The 16140-nt window shown below is 37.8% G+C and overlaps 1 long non-coding RNA gene and 1 pseudogene across 7 annotated transcripts in view; one reads left to right on the forward strand and one right to left on the reverse strand.

The window, feature by feature from the left end:
- The window catches only part of LOC102901880, a 222595-nt gene that overhangs the window by 93868 nt on the left and 112587 nt on the right, over positions 1 to 16140 (forward strand). The window lies entirely within an intron of this gene.
- Positions 4617 to 6215, reverse strand: LOC101098077 (annotated as a pseudogene).

A 16140-nucleotide genomic window follows, 5' to 3' on the forward strand; every position in this document is an offset into this window, starting at 1 on the left:
TCTGAAATGTAGAAATGTCAAGATGTAAATTGTTCACATGTTGGTTTGTCATGGAAACTTCAATTGGCTCTTTCTGATGTCACTGTAATTTATTGAATCAATTCATACCCTTCCCTTCCTTTCTGTGATGAAATGGTTTGTCTGTCACTTTTCTTAACTTGGAAATTCCATTTCTTAGAAACTCTTCCCTGTACAAGGTCAGAGTTGGTCAAAATAAAAACTTGTATGAAATTTGGAATATGAAAGTTAAGCAGCAGACACTGTTCTCTGAAGTTTGTCAAGGTTAGTTGTGGTGACAGACAATTACAGAGGTATTGACAGGTCCAGGCTTGTCCTCTCTCAACTCTACTTTAGGTCTAGTTCTTCCTTACTGTTGATGCTGATGACCAACAGCAGCTTCAGTATAGTCACTAGTTTCTTATATGGGTATTCAGAAAAGCAAGAGCTTCCCATAGACTTTGCTGTTAGGTTCTATTGCATGATCTTGTTTCAGTAGCTGGATATGGCTGGCCTCTCAGAACTATCAGTAATTTTTCTGATCCTTCAAATTTCCCTCTTGGGTCTTCACTTCCCAAATATCCCCCACATTTGTGTAAGTTCTAATTCTTGTAATCCCTTATCTCATGTCTAATTGCTGTTCTGCTTCCCTTACTGAATGTTGAGTGATACAGAAATTAGTACCTGGGAGTAGGTGCAAACATAACAAAAACCTAAACCATGAGACTTTGGGGGCAAGGGGTGAAATTTAAAAATATTTATAGAAACTCACAACGTTTTTAGGAAAATTTTACTAGAAAACACAACATGTAGTCAGAACCACAAGGGCAGTTTAAGCCAAAAAAGGGACTATAGGCTCCAAATTTCTAGGCAGAAAGCAGGTTGAAAGAACTTCTCAGATTAAAATATGGGCATTTTTTTTTTAATGGAAAAGGAAAGGCATCTCAGAGGGAGGAGCCAAGACACCAGATAGTGAAGCCAGCCAAGAACAGTGGATTAGGGAACCATTGACAAAAAGCAAAATGGGATGATTCAAGAAATGTTTTCTGCCTCTCATGAAATTGGGAGATCTGAAAACATGTTCCTAGTCTATTTTATTTTACTCATTTTTCATTTCTCTCCTGTCCTCTTCTTTTTCTTTCCCTTCCCTACCCTTTCCTTCCATCTTTCCTTTTGTTTGCCCAGTTGTAGTTTCAGAATTGCTATGAACTCATGACTATGATTTCCATTCTTCTCCTTTGTGAACAGAAGTCTATTAGAGTTGTTTTGTCCCTGTGTCACCATTGGATGTTGGTTATGCAAGGGTCAGATAAGTTGTATTTTTAAGTCCAGAGGTTTTTAGGTTAAAAGGAGCATTAGTACATACACCAACTTTTAATTCAAATAGAGTCTCATTTTACCTTGATCTCTTTAACAACCCCATGGAAGAACTTTAATTCATTTAACTTCTACTGATGGATATTTATCAAATTTTTGCAATTACAAATAAAACTACAAGGAATATACTTGTAAAAAAAAAAGGGAGTTGTATCTGGTAAGCCTCATCCATATCTGGACCTAATTTAAATGAGGACATCTTGTACTTTGAGCCACCTGATACCATGATTGAATAAAACGTTGGGTATCTTGTTTGGAGATGAGTGCATTTTGCATCTGTAAGGAATGTGAGTTTTGGCTAGGCAAAAATTTCTCCCAAGCCTAGACATGCCACTCCTCTTATCAAGAAGTGGAATCTATTACCCTCTTTTTGAATCTTGGCTGGATTTGTGAACTTCAGTCAATAGAATGCAGAAGAAATAATGCTGTGTCAGTGTTTGACCTATCCTTTAATGGGGCCAGCAATTTCTACTTTGCTTTCTTGGAACCCTGAACCACTATGTAAGACATCTTGTTACTCTGCTGGAGAGAGAAGTTCAGCACTTCTCAGCCATTCCAATCACCCCAGCAAATATGGGGATGGAGTCACCTGGGAGATTCCAACTCCAGCAAAGCCCCTGGCAGAATGAAGCTTCATGAGTAACCCCAACCAGATGGAGCAGAAAAACAGCCTGGGTGATTCAAGTCAATCCACAGAATAGTGAGAAATAAGAAATTGTTACTGATTTCAGCCACTAATTTTGAGGTATCTTGTTATGTAGTAATTGATAACTGAAAGATTTATAAATGAATGAATGAGTGAATGAAGGAATGAAAAAATGAATTAAGGAGTCAATGACTGATTAGAACAAAATCTCTGTAAATGGATGTAGGTTATATTACCTAGAATATCACTGGATGTGTTATCACAAATGTGTGTTGCCCTTTCCTCCCACTTAGCACTTTCTGTGAAGTTTTATACCCATGATTGCCTATGGACACCAAGATGCTATGGAAAGGTTCTGAATCCTTGTATGTGTTGAGATAAATATGACGGAAAAAAAAAAAAGAGAGAGAGAGAATGCTGTTGACTTGCCCCAAAAGTTTAGATTAGAACAGTTTTTTTTTTCTTTTCTACCTCTTTCCAGGGCAATATCATGCTCATTACTTAAAAAAACAAAACAAACAAAACCCACCAAAACAAAACAAAACTCATTTCTACCAAATGTTGAATTTATTTTAAAAATGACATAGAGAAACCTATCCTTAATAAAGGAAAAGACCTGAGAGGTAAAACTTTTTAAAAATTTTTTATTTATTTTTTAGAGAGAGAAACAGAGTATGAGTGGGGGAGGAATGGAGGGAGAGGGTGACCCAGAATCCAAATCAGGCTCCAGGCTCTGAGCTGTCAGCACAGAGCCCAATGTGGGGCTCACGAACCACAAAATTATGCCCTGAGCCAAAGTCGGATGCTTAACTGACTGAGCCACCCAGGTACTCCAAGAAGTAAAACTTTTATACTGTGGGAGAAAAGTAACTATAAGACAACAGCTAAAACAAATTCAAAGGATCTAATATATTAAACAATCAAAATGTCACTGAAGGACTTCATATCAGCATCCTGTAAATAAATACAAAACATGGAATAGAAGCAAAATGAGAGAGAGTCTTAGCGACTGGAGTATGTAAATGATAGAGATAAGGAAATCCTTAGGAGGGAAATAGATAGACTTTATAGATACTACTAAAAAAGCAATAATGAGGATTGATTTAACAGAATTCAAAGGTTTCAGATCATTTGAGAGCCTGTAACAGCAGATGGTAAATATAGTTCAATTCAGACAAACATAAAAAAAAAAAAAAAGATGCGTAGCAATAGAGAACTACAAAAAAAGGCTGTGGAAACACATTTCAATGGACTAATCACCCAGTACGCCAACCAGAAAATATCCAAAAACTTTTAATTATCAGCTTGGTGCAAAGAAACAGTCTTCTATGATGAAGGTCAGAATATAAAAAAGTGTTTCAGGTTTTTAGTCTTAACTATTGAGGGAGGGGTGGGGAAGAGGGGAATGAGAAAAATACTCAGAAGTGGAGAAAGATAAAGATATTCTACGAAACATGAGATTCTTAGTCACAAACTCCAGAGGATTTAATTTTCTCCATGGAAATAAAAAAGCATTTTGATATGGTGTTAACTTATTTAATAGGGTGCATTTTAGTACCTTATGTAAGAGACTGTCTAAAAATAACCAGCACAGCTTTTTTCCAAGTGGAAATGGATTATACAGCCTGTAAACTACCAGTTGTTTACACTGATGGTCTTCGTGACAGAGGAGGATTCATATACATTTATATGGTCAAATTGGCTGGAACATTTCAAGGCATCTGTTTCCATGTGGTTTCTGTATTCAGACAGACACTTCTCTTAGAGGAAGCTAAGTGGAAACTTCACACCCACCCTCTTAATACAAAAATCTCTTATTAGGCTGTTCTCCCAGGTTCCACAATATACTCAGAGAAAACAGAATTGGTCTTTCTAACAATAGCATTTTCAGTATGTTATTAGGTCAACAATCATTTTTTTTTTCTTTTTACCATCAACAAATATTTCGGAACAAAATGAGGCAGGCTCATGTAATCTTGTCTTTCGTTAGAGACAATTTTGACACTAACAGGATTGTTATGGGTTTCCGAATTAACCTGTGATGTCACAGTGCTTTTGTATGTAATGGTTTTGGACTGAACATAAAACTATCCTATAAGGAATATCTAGAACTAAGACATTGTGGAGGAAGATAGAAAACAATATGCCTTGGAGTTATGGAAGATTTTAAGGTAGGAAAACTGATTGGACGTCTATAGGAATATCTCTCTAGGTATGTAAAAACACAGTAGTCAACAAAATATGTTATATATGTTTAAATTTGACTCCTGTCTAAAGTCCAGAGATTAAAGTTGAAGGTCTTTAAAGAACTCCTCTAGGGGGTCCTGTGTGATTCAAGAGCATCCAACCCTTGGTTTCAGCTGTCATGATTCCAGGGTTGTGGGATTAAGCCCAGCATCAGACTCAGTGCTGAGCATGGAGCTTGCTTGAGATTCTCTCTTTCTCTTTCTCTCTCTCTCTCTCTCTCTCTCTCTCTCTCTCTCCCTCTCTCTGTCTCCCTCCCTCCCTCCCTCCCTTCATCCCTCCCTCCCACTGTGACCCTCTCTCCTACTTGTATGTGCTCTCTCTCTTGCTAAAATAAATTTTAAAAGTCAATAAAGATCTCCTCTAAACTGATTCTTCTTTATTTTTTATTTCTTTTGATAAGAGTTTAACTGCCACTAGAATTATTTTCAAGTTAAGAAGATAAGGGTATTTTTTTTTAACTATTCAAATGCTTTAATGGTGGCGTCCATACAGCATGTGGTGTCAAGACAGGAAAAAGAGCAAGTGCATACAGAGACATGGTTATCAGATAACAGGTTGTGAGTGAATTCTGAGTTCACATGGCTTCCACATGCTTTACTAGCTATCAGCTCTAGACCACCTCTTCCTCTGCCTCCTCCTCAAACTCACCTTCCTTCTCAGCCCTGGAATCCTGGTACTGCTGGTATTCAGACACCAGGTCATTCAAGTTGCTCTCAGCCTCGGTGATCTCCATCTCCTCCATGCCCTCACCTGTGTACAATGCAGGTGCCTTCACCTGTGTACCAGCGCAGAAGCCCTTGCACCTGAACATGGCTGTGAACTCCTCTAAGATACACTTCAACAGTGTGCTATTGCCGATGAAGGTGGCAGACATTTCTAGCCCTCGGGGTAGGATATCACAGATATCTTCATGTTGGGGATATATTCCACTAACATTTAGCATCTGCTTGCCCACCCTCTTCATGGACATGTGGCCCCCGAACACTGAAACCATGGTCGGATAGAGGTGGTGGCAGAGGTCACAGACAGCCATCACGTTCTTGGCATTGAACATCTTCTGGGTAAACTTAAGCAACCTCAGGGCCCAGTACCGTTGGCTGCCTCTGCTGATCAATGGGGCGAGGCTGGACATGAAGAAGTTCAGGCAGGGGAAGAGGTCCATATTGACAGCCAGCTTGCACAGGTCAGCATTGAGCTGGCCAGGAAAATGCAGGCAGGTGGTGACCCCACTCATGGTGGCTGACACCAGGTGAGTGACCTCCCAATAGGTGGGTGTGGTCAGTTTTAGCGTTCTGAAGTAGATATCATAGAGTGTCTTGTTATCAATGCAGAAGGTTTGACTGTGTTTTCTACAAGCTGGTGGACTGAGAGGGTAGCATCATAGGGCTCCACCACCATGTCTGACACCTCGGTGGAGGGCACCATACCGAATGTGCTCATGATACTGTCTGGGTACTTCTCTTGTATCTTGCTGATGAGGGGGGTACCCATCGCAGACTCAGTCCCCCTACCCAGGGAGTGGGTCAGCTAGAAGCCCTGCAGGCAGTCATCGTTTTCAGCTTCCTTCCTCAGAACATCCAGCACCAAGCCGACCAGCTCTGCACGTTCTGTGTATTGACTCTTGGCCCAGTTGTTCCCAATACCACTCTGACCCAAAACAAAGTTTTCTTTCCTGAAGATTTGCCTGAAGGGTCCTTAGCGCTTGGAGTCCATGGTGCCCAGCTCCCGGTCCAGGAGCACAGCGCAAGACACGTACTTGCCACTGGTGGCCTTGTTGTAGTACACATTGATCTGCTTCAACTTCAGGTCGCTGTCTCTGTGGTAAATGTCTGTGGTCGATGCCAGGCTCATCATTGATTACTCCACCACCATCCCATCCCCCCCCCACCGAACTTGGCGCAGATCTGGTTGCTGCATTGTCTGGCCTGCAGGGCACTATCTCCCTCATTGCGGCAGCAAGAGCCAAACATTGGGCGGCAGAGTGCTAAGAAGATTGACTTTTTAAACTTCAAAATGAACTTCCCTGCTATGACTGACTGTATTTCCTAATATGAAGAATTATAAGTTTTCACAATTAAAGCATAAGCTTTTAGGATACTTTGATTCTGGGCGTTATGCCTCATCCATCTGCCACATAGGCCTATTCCAGTTGACATCCTGATAATTGCTAGCATGCATACAATCTACAGTTTAAAACTTATTACTTATCATAGGGAAGCTGACCCAATATAAATGTGTTTTAAAATTTAGTCTTATCTAATAAAAAATAGAAATGGTCAATAAAAAGAAATCTAATTTTAAGAAATTTAAAATATATTTGGAATTACTGGAGATTACTTTCTTTTTTAAACTTTTTAAAAGTTTACTTAGAGAGAGACAGAGAGAGTCAGCGGGGGAGGGGCAGAAAGAGAGGGAGAGAGAATCCCCAGCAGGTTCCACATCGTCAGTCAGGGCAGAGCCCAAAGCGGGTCTGGAGCCCACAGCTGTGAGATCATGACCTGAGCCGAACCCAAGAACTAGATGCTTAAGGGACTGAGATTGCTTTTCTTTTTTTTTTTTTAAGTTTATTTATTTATTTTTAGAGAGAGAAGGAGAGAGGCAGAGAGAGAGGGAGAGAGAGAGAATCCCAAGCAAGCTCTCTGCTGTCAGCATAGAGCCTGAGGCATGGCTGGAACCCACCAACCATGAGACCATGACCTGAGCTAAGACCAAGAGCTGGATGCTTACTCGACGGAGCCACCCAGGCACCCCATGAGATTGCTTTCTTAATTAAAAAATTAAGTTAGATTAAACATTTTTTTGGTGAAATTCTCTCTCTGTCAGTTGGCATGTTGGCACAAGTAAACCCTCCTTGCTTTCCCCGCTAAAAAGACTGTGGCCATGATTTCACTAAAGGCAATTTTCCTATCATTCTTGTTTTTTTGTTTTTTGTTTTTGTTTTTTTTTAATCTTCTGTGCCCAAAACAGTGCTAGATGGTGGGCTAGCAAATATTTGTAGAAAAAAGGCATAAACTGTAGTTTAGTACTTTTCTATGGTTTTAAATAATGTTACAAAGGCAAAAATAATTGAATAAAAATGGAAATGACTAAATATTTCAATTCACTTAATGGTATATGTATATTCCACTTTTGTGAGAGCAAAGAGAGGGTCACAGAAAAATCAGAAGATGCTAGGCAGCTACATTTTTGAAAAGATCAAGTGCCATTGAATTTGCAGAGTAACAGAAAGTTATATTTAGAAGTAGACTTAAAATATGACAGTTCATGACATGGTATTTATTAAGGAACACACTTCACATATGGGAGTTGACTTTTTGCTCTAGGATGCCTTGCCTTACACCTCCTTTATATAGAACAAACAAAATGCTTTTGTACAGGACAGAATGACAGGGTTTCTTAATTCGGTTCTCTGATGTAGTTATAAAAAGGCTTTAAGTAGTTATCCACTGCATAAGTTGCCATTTCAAAATCGATATAAGCTAATATAAAATTGGCATCAATACTGCATCATGTTACTGAAATCTATTTTTGTTTTTTTGTTTTTGTGTTTGTTTCTTATTTATTTATTTATTTATTTATTTATTTATTTATTTATTTATTTTTACCTTTTTCCAAATTTGTTTTTATGCTTTACTTTTTTATCTTATTATCTTTTTTTTATATATGAAATTTATTGACAAATTGGTTTCCCAGTGCTCATCCCAAAAGGTGCCCTCCTCAATACCCATCACCCACCCTCTCCTCCCTCCCACCCCCCATCAACCCTCAGTTTGTTCTCGGTTTTTAACAGTCTCTTATGCTTTGGCTCTCTCCCACTCTAACCTCTTTTTTATTTTTTCCTTCCCCTCCCCCATGGGTTCCTGTTAAGTTTCTCAGGATCCACCTAAGAGTGAAACCATATGGTATCTGTCTTTCTCTGTATGGCTTATTTCACTTAGCATCACACTCTCCAGTTCCATCCACGTTGCTACAAAAGGCCATATTTCACTTTTTCTCATTGCCACGTAATATTCCATTGTGTATATAAACCACAATTTCTTTATCCATTCATCAGTTGATGGACATTTAGGCTCTTTCCATAATTTGGCTATGGTTGAGAGTGCTGCTATGAACATTGGGGTACAAGTGGCCCTATGCATCAGTACTCCTGTATCCCTTGGATAAATTCCTAGCAGTGCTATTGCTGGGTCATAGGGTAGGTCTATTTTTAATTTTCTGAGGAACCTCCACACTGCTTTCCAGAGCAGCTGCACCAATTTGCATTCCCACCAACAGTGCAAGAGGGTTCCCGTTTCTCCACATCCTCTCCAGCATCTATAGTCTCCTGATTTGTTCATTTTGGCCACTCTGACTGGCGTGAGGTGATACCTGAGTGTGGTTTTGATTTGTATTTCCCTGATAAGGAGCGACGCTGAACATCTTTCCATGTGCCTGTTGGCCATCCGGATGTCTTCTTTAGAGAAGTGTCTATTCATGTTTTCTGCCCATTTCTTCACTGGGTTATTTGTTTTTTGGGTGTGGAGTTTGGTGAGCTCTTTATAGATTTTGGATACTAGCCCTTTGTCCGATATGTCATTTGCGAATATCTTTTCCCATTCCGTTGGTTGCCTTTTAGTTTGGTTGGTTGTTTCCTTTGCTGTGCAGAAGCTTTTTATCTTCATAAGGTCCCAGTAATTCACTTTTGCTTTTAATTCCCTTGCCTTTGGGGATGTGTCGAGTAAGAGGTTGCTACGGCTGAGGTCAGAGAGGTCTTTTCCTGCTTTCTCCTCTAGGGTTTTGATGGTTTCCTGTCTCACATTCAGGTCCTTTATCCATTTTGAGTTTATTTTTGTGAATGGTGTGAGAAAGTGGTCTAGTTTCAACCTTCTGCATGTTGCTGTCCAGTTCTCCCAGCACCATTTGTTAAAGAGGCTGTCTTTTTTCCATTGGATGTTCTTTCCTGCTTTGTCAAAGATGAGTTGGCCATACGTTTGTGGGTCTAGTTCTGGGGTTTCTATTCTATTCCGTTGGTCTAATGTGTCTGTTTTTGTGCCACTGTTTCTTATTTAAACATACCCCTCGTAACCATCCAGTGCTTTCCTCATGGACCACCATCCTCATGCTCTCTTTGGCTGATGGTTGAAATAGCTAGGTGTCAAAAATAAATTTTTTTTTTGCATTCTTCCATGGATGATTTGTTGCTGGGAATATGGTTGCTCAGCTAGAGACCATATTTCTTGGACTCTCTTACAGCTAGATGTGGTCCTTTAGTTATAGGTCTTAAAATATTGGGTATGTGAATTCTTTATACTTTCCCCTTCCCATGAGCTGCAGTATGGTCACTTTTGGGATTCTAATCAGAGAAAATTCCATTTGTATTTTTAAGCTTCTCTATTTTGGAGTATCTTATTAGAGCAGCTTAGCCTTCTCCCTAACTAATACAGTTGGGCCCAGCAACAGTTTTAACTCACTTTAGTCCCCAATGAAACCAAACTCATTATATTAGATGCTGGCACTTTCCTTTGAAAATGAACCTCAGAGCATTTAATTTTGTGTACTGAAACGTGAATCATATGAGAGGTAATATATTCATTTAAGTGGTAGTCATATAAAAACCCAGTTTGTAATGACTGTTGGATAGAATTTCAGGCCAAGTTGGAGTGAAAATATTTAGGATATTTAACAATCATCAGGTGCTGTGTACAAGTAAATTCCATTTTATAGGATACTGGGAATTCCAGCTTTACACGGTGCTGCTCTCTAACAGTGATACTAAAAAGTAAAAGCCAAAAGGAGACCTTGCACTTTTCATGATCTTCGCTCCATTTACCCTAAGGACTCTAAATGACCACTAGGCTTCTAAATCTTGATGTTACCTATCAATTCTACCTTGCTTTGTATGGAGTATCTCTTCCCTGACTTTAAATGCACTGCTATGAAGTTCATTTAATGATGTATGCATTTATTCAACAGATGTGTGTTAAGTGAATGAACAGATATTTATTGAGAGTTTACCAAGGGTCAGGAACTATTCTATTACCCAGAGATTCAATAATGAATGAAAGAGACAAAGTTGCTGGCCTCATGGAGCTTGTATTTCAATTGGCAGAGATAGAAAATATATATGTAAGTGAATAAATAAAAATATTCAGATATTGATAAATAGAATGGAGGAAATAAAAGCAGGGTGCTAAATAGGGTGTGACTCAGGAGGAGTGTTCTTTAGATAGGGTGCCCCCAAATTCCTCTCTGAATAGGTCGTATGAAACTGAGATATAGTTGATAAAGAGAAGGCAGACAGGGTTAAGAGTGTAGGCAGAGAGAAAAATAGGTGCTAAGTACTTGGGGGATTTACATTCAGTTTTGATGCCATGTATATGGTACTTATCTAATTATTATATAATAATAGCATATGCGTGATAAAAAGTATACATCAAAAGAATCAATAGTTCTACAGAGAGCTTAAACTAAAATATTCAGAGCTTTATCTTCACCTTATTTAGTATTGGAAGTTGTGTGAATCAGGTATGCAGGATTTATAACTGCTGACAAAAGATTATCATCTAAAATAGATTTAGGGGTGCCTGGGTGGCTCAGTTGGTTAAGCATCCAACTTCGGCTCAGGTCATGATCTCGCAGTTCAGGCGTTCCAGCCCTGCATCAGGCTCTGTACTGACAGATTAGAGCTTGGAGACTGCTTCAGATTCTGTGTCTTCCTCTCTCTCTCTCTCTGCCCCTCCCCACTCACACTCTGTTTTTCTCTCTCTCTCTCTCAAAAATAAACATTAAATAAATAAATAAATAAATAAATAAATAAATAAATAAATAAATATATTTAAACCAGGGGTCTTGTTCAGCATAATAATTTATTTTACTTATATTATTTTAATGCAAAATTTAGTTTTCAGTAAGTATTATTTTGTAAGGTTTGACAGGTATAATTAGGATGTAATTGCCTTTAACTAAATAAGTAAAATAAAAATAAATACAAATAAATAAAATATCATTAATTGATATAACTTTATTTTCAATTGTATGGCAGGAATGATTGCATAATAAAATTGAAGTGGTCTGAATGTAGGTGAAAAATTGAATAGGCACAGGTGTAATTAAATAACAGGGGCGCCTGGGTGGCTCATTTGGTTGAACATTCGACTCTTAATTTTAGCTCAGGTCATGATATCGCGGCTCATGAGATGGAGCCCCGAGTTGGGTCTGTACTGACAGTTTGGATTCTCTCTCTACTTCTCTCCCTCCCTCTCTGTCTGCCTCTCTGCTGCTAGCACATGCACTCCCTCTCTCAAAATAAATACGTAAACATTAAAAAAATAATTAAATAACAGAAACTAACTTAGCAAAAGGAAGAAAATGCGAGGACTTCCTTGATTAATGCATATTAGAAATTGTTGAAAAAAATACTGGAAATATAAAAACAATTTTTCTGTAAAAATCCCCAAAAATCTTCACTTTAACACTTCTAAGCATAAGCCTATTAAAATATGAGAAATGCAATCAATATCTTGCAGAAACCAGTAAGGACAATTTCACTGCTGAGTAGAATATCTGTAACCTGGAAAACAATTTAAGGATTAAAAAAAAAAATGACTCCCAACAGTTCTTTTAATAAGTTCAGGTCAATTGGAAATCAAGTATGCAAGATGGCTCTTACTCTACCTCTATATCCTGTTTGCAATGCATGAAAAAATCAAAATAATATTTGCCATAATACGACAGGAAACAATCTATGAAATTTAATGTCCCAAAGAAGATTCAGCATGCCTGAACAAGAGTACAATGAAGAAAAAGTTTCTATAATTATGAAACTTATGACCATTAAGTTATTTATATTGTATATATTTGCTGCATCTTTTTGGAAACCTTTAAATGAGCAATGTAAGAAAATAATTTTCTGGGAAATGACTGAGATAACCACAGATAAAAAATTAAAATGAATTATTTGGCAACTACTGTATAGTAACATTAGGTATAATTGTACTGTTGAAATTGCCTCTGTATTATAAACAGTTAGAAAACACTTTCTCAAATGATCAACATCTATTTCCAAAAGTGTAGTTATGGATAACATGCATAGTTACAAATCATCATGAACTTCCTTCAAGATTTAATCCAAGGAGAAGTATTCAGACAAACAGATACCTTTTAATAAGTTCCAACTGTGAACTTCAAGACAATCATAAGAGATAAACATAAAGAATCCAGGCATAATACAAAATAAGTAAGTCCTATAAAACCAGAAATCTGCAGAGTTCTAAATCCTCAGGAATCCATAGGATGTCCACAAATGCTTTTAGAGGGCAAGACTTTCAGAGCTAATATAAAATCTGACTCATTATCTTTCTGTAATTTAGTATTTCCACTTATAAGAATTCTAAATAGAGGGTAGCTAGAATAGCTGCATTAATCTAAACTTCTTTTCCATCAAAAGTTCATTACAAGCGCCCTTGGCTCTGTTCTCATCCCTTCATCCTTGCACATCTCTCCTGCATGACTTCAAAGAGAACTTTCCACACAGGAGATAGAAAAGGGAGGCTAGAGGATGAGAACAGGGCCACCTCTGTTAAGAGAGAGGCTTAATTAAGTACATATTTGAAGAGTGCCTTTGACATGAAAAAGCAGTAAGAAAATTCAGTACTATTAACACCAAATGAGAAGTGCTTGGTCCTGGGAGCAAAGCCTTATAGAGATTAAGAAAAAGTTTATATTTTCCTCCTCCAGGCAAGTATTTTTCGATGGGGTTCTTTATTGATCTGTCATCCTAAGGGAGTCTGTAAATCTAGCATCTGCATATTGATTTTTGGTTTGCATGGAGGAAGAGGAAGCAGAGAGTAAAAGATACGCCTTTCTTAAATCTGAATAAAACTACAGAATGCATGCTTCAAATGTATACTCTTTTTTTTACAAAAGGACTTATATGTAAAATTTGGAGTAGAATAATTTGTATAATAAATGAGAATCTTTATTATCATTTGTTACTTAATAGAAATTTAACTGGTGTGTTATTATCAAAATGACCAATATTAACATAACAGCACATGAAAATTGGAAACACTGTATTCTACAGATATAAAATTCTAAAGTGAGATGTGAAATCAAAATGCAAATCATCCAAAAATAAGTAAATAACTGGCTAGAAGTCTCTAGAACCCCCATAATGAAAGGATTGAAAAAGAAAGTGAAGTAAGAAGAGCATATTTGTGCAGAGATTTCCTTCAAGACCTGGTTCTGGATTCTTAGTCCCACTAACAGGACTCATCCAAGGATGAGGAGTGGGAGTCCTCCTTTCTCTACCTGAAACATAGAAAGAGGAGCTTTATTAAAGTGCTTATTGGAGCATGGATATGCCCTCACAGTTGGGGGGATCCTTTGATCTGCCAGCTGACAAATGCCTTGACATTCTTTAGTGCAAGGTCATGGCTTTCTGAGGTGGCGGGGCTGAGAGAAAGAAGAGGGTTCATTTGTGAGATACGTGCATTTTCACTAGCGGTAGGGCAAAAAATTCATGAATTTTTCCTGTGGATTAGATGTAGATGACAAGAGTGGAGCCATCTTGGAGCTGTTTTGAATTCTATTCAGCTGGACTTCCAGGATGGACAACAGGACTCTAACTGCTAGTCTCTGTCTAAAGTAGAGATGAGAGAGATGCAGGCATCTGAAGAAATGTTATTGCATAAGTAGTCACAGGTATTGTAGCCAGAGGAGGCTAGCCTCCAAAAAGTCCACAAAACCTTTAAACACCTGCCAGGCCAAGTTCCTGCAATGTCATCTTGTGAAAGTAGCTGACCAAGTAAGAACTTCCCTTTCCCCATTTGGCTTCCACTCTTATGAATTTAAGAGTGGTATTTACAGGAACAGGTGAGTACAGGATGGGATGAGTGAGATAGAAAGACTGCTTTCCTGTACCCTCTACCCCCCAAATGGCCAGTCATTAACCAGTCCTGGGTGAAGAGAGAAGATAGGATAAATCAAGGTCAGAGTTTTGATTATTGGGGACTGAACAGTGCGATTTCTGACACAAGGCTTTGTTTTTGATATAAACTGACTGTACAACCAATGTATAACTATCAAAAACTAACAAAGGGATCATGAGAACTTAAATGTTTCATCTAGTATCAAGTGAAAACTATTCCTAATGGTAAACAAAAAAGGAAATGGGATGAAAGGATAGTTTTGGTTTCAGTTTGCCCCATGAGTCATGCCTACTAAATAGCAACCAAGCTTAAAATCTTTTTTTTTTCCCAAAAAATCTATAGCTAAGAAGTAACTGATTAAAAATGGGGCATATCTTCTATTTTGCTATGTAATCAAATTAGTCACCATAGGACACAAACTTATTATTCTTTAAAGTTAAAATATGAATTTTTTTGTACTGTACAGTATTGAAAAAACTCCACATACTGTATTGAAAAAAATCTACATATAAGTGAATCCATGCATTTCAAACCCATGTTGTCCAAGGGTCAACTGTAAACTGTTTTCCTGAGTTCTGTGAACTGCTTGAGCAAATTATCAAACAGAGGAAGGGGCCATGAGAACACAGTGATTGTAATTGGTATCTGAGGTGGTAGAACGCAGTCTTGTAGGATTCAGCCCTTTACCTGTGAGATCTGACACTAAATCCAGATGGATAGTGTCAATTAAAATATGATTTTAAAACTCAGAGAGAGAAGTTGAATAAAAACTTCATCAAAGCCTTCAGCTTTATCTTAAAATATTGTAAACAAAAAGTTCACCTGTTTATAATTATATCTAGAAAGCCAAGCAATTATTTAATGACACACCAATAATTAAAAGACCAGTCATAGCACATACATAGTAACTATTTTAAAGTTTGCTTAATTTTTGAAAACAGAATTATATGTTAGACAAATAGAAGTTTTTCAATAGAATGGAGACCTGGCAGCCATTATCCAAGTAGAAGATATGCAACAATTTTGTGGAAGGTTGACTAGATGGCCCACTTGAAAAAAGTCTTTCAGGGTTTGTATTTGTCTGAATATTTAATGCAGACATTAATAAGGAAATGTCTATTAATGGAAACCTAAATATTTACTAATTCTGCCATAATGTTTTGGTTGCGAACTCTTAAGTCAACTGAAATTTCTCTGCCATGATCTGTCAAACATTAACCTTTTTTGTGACTTGAATGGATTTCTTTTATTGGAATCAGTTTGGGCAATAGCACTTTGGTTCTAGTAATTAACTTTCTAGAAAAATGAGTTTCTATTTTTTGCTTTAGAGTCAAAGCCTAGGACAAAAGGGGATGTTATTGCAATAGTAGTAAAGAGACTGATAAGGCTTGAGATGCAAAGAATAGTTTTCAAAACACTGGTTCTGTGCAGTCTTTAGTTAGTAAATAACATCTGTGCAAATAGTTGCTTAGGAAACTTGTATTATTTTCTTCTTTTTGAAATTTTTTCCCAGACTTATCTAAAGCTTAGAAAAATGACTGACAAATGAATCAGTTTTGAATCTGTCAGTTTCTATTCACACTGTCTAGATCAGACCTTCATCTTTCAACTGAATTTTGACAATATCTTCTTTTCCCTTTATTCACTTCCCTGACTTTGATGTTGCTCTTCCCTCATGGACCCTCCACAGCATAGACAAAATATTATTTTTTTAATGTTTATTTATTTTTGAGAGAGAGAGAGAGAGAGAAAAAAAGAGAAAGAGAGAGAGGGAGGAAGGGGCAGAGAAAGAGGGAGAGGGACACACAGAATCCGAAGCAATCTCCAGGCTCTGAGCTGTCAGCACAGAGCCCGATATGGGGCTCCAACTCACAGACTGTGAGATCATGACCTGAGCTGAAGTCTGATGCTTAACTGACTGAGCCACCCAGGCATCCGTAGACAGATTATTTTTTTAATGAAAAT

Source organism: Felis catus, chromosome C2, assembly GCF_018350175.1.
Source record: "Felis catus isolate Fca126 chromosome C2, F.catus_Fca126_mat1.0, whole genome shotgun sequence".
Classification (NCBI taxonomy): Eukaryota; Metazoa; Chordata; class Mammalia; order Carnivora; family Felidae; genus Felis; species Felis catus.